Below are 8,302 nucleotides of genomic sequence, written 5' to 3'. Positions count from 1 at the left end.
AAGTAGAATAAATTTCTTTTCTGCTGAAGTTTTAAGTGAGTCTATATTACAAACAAGTTCTTTTCAGGTAAACATTGAGTACTTGTCCAGAACCATAAATGTTACCCTGGACCTATTATAATTCTACTTACACTTTCTTATTGCAGAGGAGGAATGTTTCAGTCCAGACCAGGTCTCCTCTATCTTCCAGGCTTCAGAGCTGGACAGATGCCAGCCTTTAGTGTTGGCATTCCTGGTTGGCCTGAGCTGCTAGTCTACTTTTTCCTCGACAGTGAGTATGATTTGGAGTTCTTTTGTGACGAGGACCAATTTCTTCATAGACTGCATCTGCAGTGCTAGCAGGAGCTAAAGGATCAAACTCCATTATCTTGTAGCATTGGGCAGCTGAAGATCATTCTTTGTCATTGCTGGATGACTGCTAGGCAACGTTTGTGGCTTCTGGTTTGAACGTGTCACTGGGATGCTCAGCTGTAGCAATACCGAGTATGAATCTTCTCCAGAGTTGTCATATGTATTGCTGGAGATGTGGTTTTGGCTGGGCCTCAGGGGAGACAGGAGCAATTCTATGTTTTCTGAGGCTACTAAGTCTACTTGTGGATGATGGTTAGGGTTCCTAGTATTAAGAATTGGAGATCTAAAATTTAAATCTGAAAGCCAAGCATTCATGGTGTTGAGTTCTCCCAGAGCGGCCCTAGGAGGCGGAGGGCTGGGGCTTAGGGTCAGGAGATCAGAGGATGGTGCAGAAGGTTCACTGATAATCTTGGTAGGCTTCCTCCTTGTTTGTATTTTGCTCCAAAAGCCTCTGTTGGTTTCAAGTAAACCTCCCCAATCCAAGGAGGGCATTATAGAAATCCTCATTCACTTGCATTAATTCAACCATTCTACCTTCATTCTCCACCCCACCAGCAGGTCCATGAACCTCACCTGCATTTCTCAGCTTGTCTTACAAAGTTGCTGCAGCATCTCTATATCATCAGGGTTTTCAGATCCAGAGGTGTTCTCCTTTAATAAGGCAGATAATGACTCTCACATTCATTTCACCATATCCAACTCACTGTAATTTTCCAATCTGTACAGGGATCAATGTAATGGTTGAGCAATGGGCTCTTGTGGGTCAGGAACTGTGAGGATGGCACTGGATAGAACAGGGTTCAGATCTTTTGTTCATAGGGTCGCTATGAGTTGTACTCAACTCGATGGCACCTAACGACAACAACATGCTCTATTATAGCCATCAATATTTGCGGCACATAGAATACATGTACAGAAATATCCTCTATCAAGCCTTTGTAATTATGATTACTGTTGAAAATATGTAATGATATTTACTTTTGCTGTCTTTAAATCTTGTGCTCCTCCTTGTGTCTTCCTTTGCTGCGATCACTCTGCACGGAACTTCCCATTATTGTATATTACATATCTCTTCACCTAAGTTAATATGTCACTATCCCCTGCATAGGGAATTCTAGTGACCTAGAGGTAAGGAGTTGTGCTGCCAACTCAAAGGCACGTGGCTTGAATGAACCAGCTGCTTTATGGTAGAAAGATGCGCCGTCTCCTCCCATGTAATATATATAGCCTCTGAAAACACAGAAGGCTAGCTATTTGTAGGTTATAACTAAAAAGCACTTAGCAACAATGCCTCCAAAGTAGTAATTTACCCTCTTTTCTGGTGGCCTAGTATTTGGAAGCTGCACTGCAATCCCAAACCACATAGTTCTAATCCACCAACTACTTCATGGGAGAACAATAGGCAATCTCTTCCCATGTGATTTACTACCTTTGGAAACCTGCTTGGAGGGTTAGCTGTGGGCCAGTTCTGACCCAATGACATGCACCACCAACAACCTTCTTGCTTCTGGTAAGCTTCAAAGACTATCTTATTTCCCTCTGTGTCTAAACATTTTCTTGATGTCTTACAGCAGTGGTGTCGTTCAATATTTGTCTTTTCATGACAGACTAATTTAACATATTGTAGTTCACATCAAGAGATGCTACTTTTTTGGGGGGGGGAAATGTGCTTGGAAAACAGAGTGCCAATAATAGAAATTACCTCAGTGGTTGAGATTATGGAAATGACACAGGAAAGGGCAGGGTTGCTATTGGTTTTTATCAACTTGATGGCTTTTAACAACGACAAATTTCACTCAGCATAAGAAATAATCTACAGATAAATTGTAATCCCTACTCAGATTTTATCATTCTTTAAAAAGATGGAAAAACAAATCATCAACTTTATATAGAAAGGAAAGAGATCTGAACTATGTTACATACACACAATGGAATATTACACAATGCTAAAGAACAGTGATGAATCATTGAAACATTTCAATTTACTTTTTACCATCTCTTGTAACTTCATCATTTCTTAATGAAACAACTGCAATATTCTCCTAATGGTCTTCTGTTTGCACTTTTAACTCTCTAAAGTTCTTTCTCCTATAAGCAACAAAACTCTACTGTGGGTTCCCTTTTCTCTAAAAATACAATCCAAACTTCTTCTAAATAATTGCAACTATTGACATCTCTAACATCATCTTCTCATATACTTCTTCTTTTCTATATTCTGTAGGGAGCTCTGGTGGTCTAATGGTAAGAAGTTGCACTGTATTCTCAAAGGCATGTAGTTCAAATCCACCAGTTGTTCCATGGGAGAAGGTTGGACTATCTCCTCCCATGCAAGTACTAACTCTGAAAACCCAGCTATGGGTTGATTCTGACTCGATGGTACACAACAACAACAATATGTTCTATATTCTTACTATACTCACTTTCTAATTCTCTCTCTAAAATCAACCTTGCTTCTGTTATTGTTTTAATTGCCATTTAATGACTTCTGTCTTATAGGTACCTCAGGATGGATTAAAATAACCTACATTTCTATCAGTAGTTGAGCTATTATTTTCTCATCTAACATTAAAATTAATCTTTAAAACTCTTCTACATGGCTGTCCCTTTCATCTTATTCATGTCTCATGTAGTCTCTTTACAATAGTCTACTTAGATCCAAATCTGAAGTAGTTCCACCCCATCGCTGTCTTTCATACAGAGGAAATTATGGCCATCTTTACTTTTCTAATGGAACTTATTCCAAAGATCTCTCTAAAATCCAGAGACACACAAGTATTTTGAGGGGGGAAAAAGGCCATATTTCTTTGTTCCTTGTTCTGTTTTCAAGACTTGGCACATGGTGTGAATTCATCAAATTAATGCATAAAAGAACAAATACATTCATTTGGGCAAGTGATTAAGAGTATAATATCTAGAACTGGTTTTGTATATATGCTGTTGAACTGGAATTGAATCAGAGCTGACCTGCCACCAGATTTTGAGAGGCAGTAAATCACACAAGAGGAAATTACCCATCTTTTTCCCCTGGAGCACGTGATGGATTCAACCCTTCTGTGTTTGGATTAGCAGCACAACTCCTTACCACTCAGCCACCAGTGCTTCCAGTCTAGTCTGTATAACTAGAATGCCAGAAATTGAAGACTGACTCACTGAATACCAGTCCTACTCCTTTAAGTAAAATGATGAAGCTTTCTATGAATTGACTTCCTTATTTCTAAAAATGTAGTTGTTGTTAGGTGCCCTCTGGCCATCTACAACTCATAGATCAATGATAGAATGATACAACTCATAGAACAATGGATTTGAACCTTACCCAGTCCTTTGCCATCCTCCTCATCTTTGAGATACTTGAATCCATTGTTACAGTCACTGTGTCAATCCATCTCACTGAGGGTTTTCCTCTCTTTCACTGACTCTTCCAATTTTCTAAGCATGATGTTCTCCAAAACCCTGCCCCTTACAGCATGCCCAGAATATGTAAAATTAAGCTTCACCATCCTTGGCTACAGGGAGCAGCACCCTTCATACACTTTCTTCAAGACATATTGTTTATTCTCTTGGCCATCAATGAGATGTTCAGTACTCTTCTCTAACACCACAACTCAAGAGACATCAATTTGTCTTCTGTTACCCTTAGCCATTGTCTAGCTTTTAGATGCATAATAATGGAAAAGACCATGACTTGGCTCAGATGCACCTTAGTCTTTAAACTGACATCATTGCTCCTTAAAACCTTGAGAGGTCTTTTACAGACAGCATATTACTCAATGCATTGTTGTTGCTGTTGAGTGCTGTCAAAGTGAGTAGGACTCATTGTGACCCTATGGAAATCAGATCTGAACTCTGTTGTATCCTGTAACATCCTTATCATTTCAGCCACACTAGAGTCCGTTGTTAGAATTACTATGTCAATCCATCTTACTGAGGGTCTTCTCCTCCTTTGCTGACCTTACACTTTTTGGAGCATAATGTCTTTCTCCGGGGACTGGCTCCTCCTAAGAACATGCCCCAATTATGTGAAACAGAGCGTCACTATTTTTCCCTCTAAGGAACAGCCTGGCTACACTCTCTCTAGGACATATTTCTTTATTCTCTTGGTAGTCCATGAGATATTTAGTGTCCTCCTCCAACATCACAACTCAAAGGAATTGATTCTTTCTCTGCTGTATTTATTCACTGGCCAACACTCAGATGCACAGCCAGTAACTGGAAAAAATCATGGCTTGGATCAAGCACACTGTAGTCTTGAGCCTGACATCCTTCCTATCGAGCACTTTGGACAGGTCTCTGACAGCAGAATTTCCCAATGCTAATTCCCCACCCCCCAGTGCTGTTACCAAGACTGTTGATTGTGAATATGTTGTTGTTGTTGTTAAGTGCCATCAAGTCACAGGCAACTCATAGCGACCCTATGAAGGAGGGTCCTTGACGCTTGGGTGCCTTTCATCCTCTCTCCAAGTTCATAGGGTTTCCGGAGGCAAGCTATTATGGAAGTGGACGCCACTCCTCCTTCCATGCTTGTTTAATCAGGGAGCTCCACCCCACTCTCAGTCCGCATTGGGTAGCCAACCATTAACGCATTTGACACATCCGTGTCACAGTGTTCAGCCTCACAGCAACCACAAGCGACCGCGGGACGGCAACTTGTACACCAGGGCTATACGACCTAGAGGAATGTCTGATTGTGGATATAAGTAAGATGAAATCACTGGCATTTTTTTATCTTTCCTCCATTTATCATGATGTTGCTTATAGGCCCAGTGGTGAGAATTTCACTTTTATCTGCATAATTCAGTTTATTGATGAGTCTTTTTCCAATGGTGTCATCTGTATAGCGCAGTTTGTTGATAAGTCTTCCTCCAATGGTGACATAGCTTCCAAGATTACAGCAAGCTGACAAATAAATGCTGAAGTAATCACAGCAAATGATAAACAAGCAAGCGTATACACACCTAAGCTATAAAGTAATTAGAAATATGCAAAGCATCCTCTGAATACAACAGACTGGCTCATTTCAGGCATGTAAATATCATGGTGTAGGACCCATCTGAGGCCCAAGACAGAGTTGGCAGAATAGGATGCTCAGTGGATGTTGGAGCATTCCAGCTGAGGCCCACAACTGGAATGGCAGAGTAATGTCATGGTGAAGGTGATGAGTCAGCTCGATCATCAATGCTGATGACGATGGAAGAAGTTAAAACTGTACTGAAGCCGGCCGCCGCCGCCATGGCCTCTGAAAGTAGTGGCCTTGCTGCCTGCCGCCTCCTGACACGCTATTTCCTCGTGCAGCAGAATGGACTTCGACACTGTTCCTATACATTTTCTAGTAGAAACCTCTACATCAATAAAAATACAAAGTTATCTGCCAGGGTTTCACTGGTAAGCAGGGCACCTTTCACAGCCAAAAGGCATTAGAGTATGGCACCCACCTAGTTGGAGGAACAACTCTGGGGAAGGGAGGCAAGATGCATTTGGACTTAACAGTCTTCAATACTGTGAAGGAGGCCAAAGAACAGATGGGAGCAACAGCATCTGTCATTTATGTTCCACCTCCTTTCGCTGCTGCTGCAATTAATAAAGCTATGGAGGCAGAAAAGCCCTTGGTGGTGTGCATCACCAAAGGCATCCCGGAGCAGGACATGGTGAGGGTCAAGCACGCGCTGCTGCGCCAGGGAAAGACCAGGCTCATCGGGCACAACTGCCCTGGAGTCATCAACCCTGGAGAAAATGCAAAATTGGTATCAAGCCTGGTCATATTCACAAAAACGGAAGAATTGGTATTGTGTCCAGATCTGGTACCCTGACTTATGAAGCAGTTCACCAAATGACACAAGTTGGATTGGCGCAGTCCTTGTGTATTGGCATTGGAGGTGATCCTTTTAATGAAACAAATTTTATTGACTGCCTTGATGTATTTCTGAGTGATCCAGCCACAGAAGGTATCAAATTGATTGGCGAGATTGGTGGGAATGCAGAAGATGCTGCAGAATATTTGAAACAACATAATTCAGGTCCAAATGCCAAGCCTGTGGTGTGTCCTTTATAGCTGGCTTAACCGCGCCACCCGGCAGGAGAATGGGTCACGCAGGGGCAATCATCGCTGGGGGGAAGGGAGGCATGAAGGAGAAGATCTCTGCCCTTCAGAACATGGGAGTTGTGATCAGCATGTCCCTTGCACAGCTGGGGAGTACCATCTACAAGGAGTTTGAAAAGTGGAAGATGCTCTGAAAGAACAATCAAACCAAAACATTTCCTGGAACTATGGGATGAATCACAGAAATGAGAACCAGCGAGTTTGCGCCTGTTGTGCACTGGTGGTCAAACCGTGCACTTGATGTTGGTCCTTTGGTACACCAGGGACTCAAAGCCTCAATATCCGGATTTGAGAGGTTACCACTTGTCTGTGTAACAGAGACAGCCAATAAATCTTCCCTTTAATTTGAAAAAAAAAAACAAACCGAAACAACAACAACAACAAAAAAAAAACAAACAAAAAAACACTGTACTGAAGGCATTGGCACAAAAGAAACCCTCTCACCCCAGTTACCGATGTCATACCACTTGATACATAGATGCAGTCCTGGACATGCTCACCCATCTAAGCCAGAACAGTTGGAGGACAGTTGCCTGGCTGAATGACTGGAAGAGACCCATATTCTCATACCAAGAATGGTGATCCAACAGAATGTGGAAAATATCAAATAATATCCTTAATAGCCCAGTGACCCCCAAATGGCTATAAAAGTACATTGGCAGATAACTGCCTGAAGTTCAAGCTGGATTTAGAAGAGACTGTGGCACCAAAAGTATTGTTGATGATGGCAGGATGACTGGCTGAAAGTAGAGAATACCAGAAGAATGTCTATTTGTGTTTTAATGACTAAGCAAAGGCATGTGACTGTGTGGACCATAACCAAGAATGGCTAACATTGAGAAAAATGGCAAATCCCACAGCACTTAATCATGCTCTTGTGAAACCTATAACTAGACAAAGAGGTTGTTGTGTAAACAGAGCAAGGGAATACTATGTGGTTAAAATTAAGAAAGGTATGTGTCAGTTCTCCTCTGCATACCTATTCAATCTGTATGCTGGGCCAATAATTCAAGAAGCTGGACTCTATGAAGAAGAATGTGGCATCAGGATCAGAGAATCATATGTATAACCTGCATTAAGTGGATACACAGCCTTGCTTGCTTAAAGTGAGAAGGATTTGAATTTCTTGCTGCATATCAAAGACTACAGCCTTCAGTGTGGATTACATCTCAAAATCAAGCAAACAGGCGGCAGCCATAGACGTGTAGCAGTCATGGCTGTGCGCTACCCTATGGCCGTGGGCCTCAACAAGGGCCACAAAGTCACCAAGAACGTGAGCAAGCCGAGGCACAGCCGCCGCCGCGGGCGCCTCACCAAGCACACCACGTTCGTGCGGGACATGATCCTGGAGGTGTGTGGTTTCGCGCCCTACGAGTGACGCGCCATGGAGCTGCTCAAGGTCTCCAAGGACAAGCGGGCCCTCAAGTTCATCAAGAAAAGGGTGGGGACACACATCCGCGCCAAGAGGAAGCGAGAAGAACTCAGCAATGTCCTGGCCGCCATGAGGAAGGTGGCTGTCAAGAAGAACTGAGTGTGCCCCACTGTCCCCCAAAGCCCATCTGATGTAATAAATTGTAACCAACAAAAAAAAAAAATCAAGCAAACAAAAATTCTCATCACTGGAATGATAGCATCATCATGATAGATGGAGAAAAGATTGAAACTGTAAACGCCTTCATCTCTCTTGGATCCAGTCAACACCCTAGGTACCAGAATAAGAATGACAAAAGAAGTAATGCCTTTGAACTGTGGTATTGGAGAAGAGTACTGGATATCTCATGGACTGCCAAAAGAACAGACAGATATTTCTTTGAGAAAGTTCAGCTAAAATGCTTGTTGGAGGCAAAAATGACAACG

At 42.3% G+C, this 8,302-nt stretch overlaps 3 pseudogenes; 2 read left to right on the top strand and 1 right to left on the bottom strand.

Moving 5' to 3' along the window:
- Positions 1-217: 217 nt before the first annotated feature.
- On the bottom strand, positions 218-5,579 carry LOC102869249 (annotated as a pseudogene).
- LOC102852965 lies at positions 5,572-6,579 on the top strand (annotated as a pseudogene).
- A 1,079-nt stretch (positions 6,580-7,658) lies between these two features.
- LOC102852560 lies at positions 7,659-7,976 on the top strand (annotated as a pseudogene).
- Positions 7,977-8,302: the final 326 nt, after the last annotated feature.

Source organism: Elephantulus edwardii, unplaced genomic scaffold (genome assembly GCF_000299155.1).
Source record: "Elephantulus edwardii isolate Elephantulus edwardi_28Jun2011 unplaced genomic scaffold, EleEdw1.0 scaffold00016, whole genome shotgun sequence".
Classification (NCBI taxonomy): domain Eukaryota; kingdom Metazoa; phylum Chordata; class Mammalia; order Macroscelidea; family Macroscelididae; genus Elephantulus; species Elephantulus edwardii.
The sequence above is the reverse complement of the archived record's forward strand: the minus strand, read 5'-3'. Positions and strand labels throughout refer to the sequence as shown.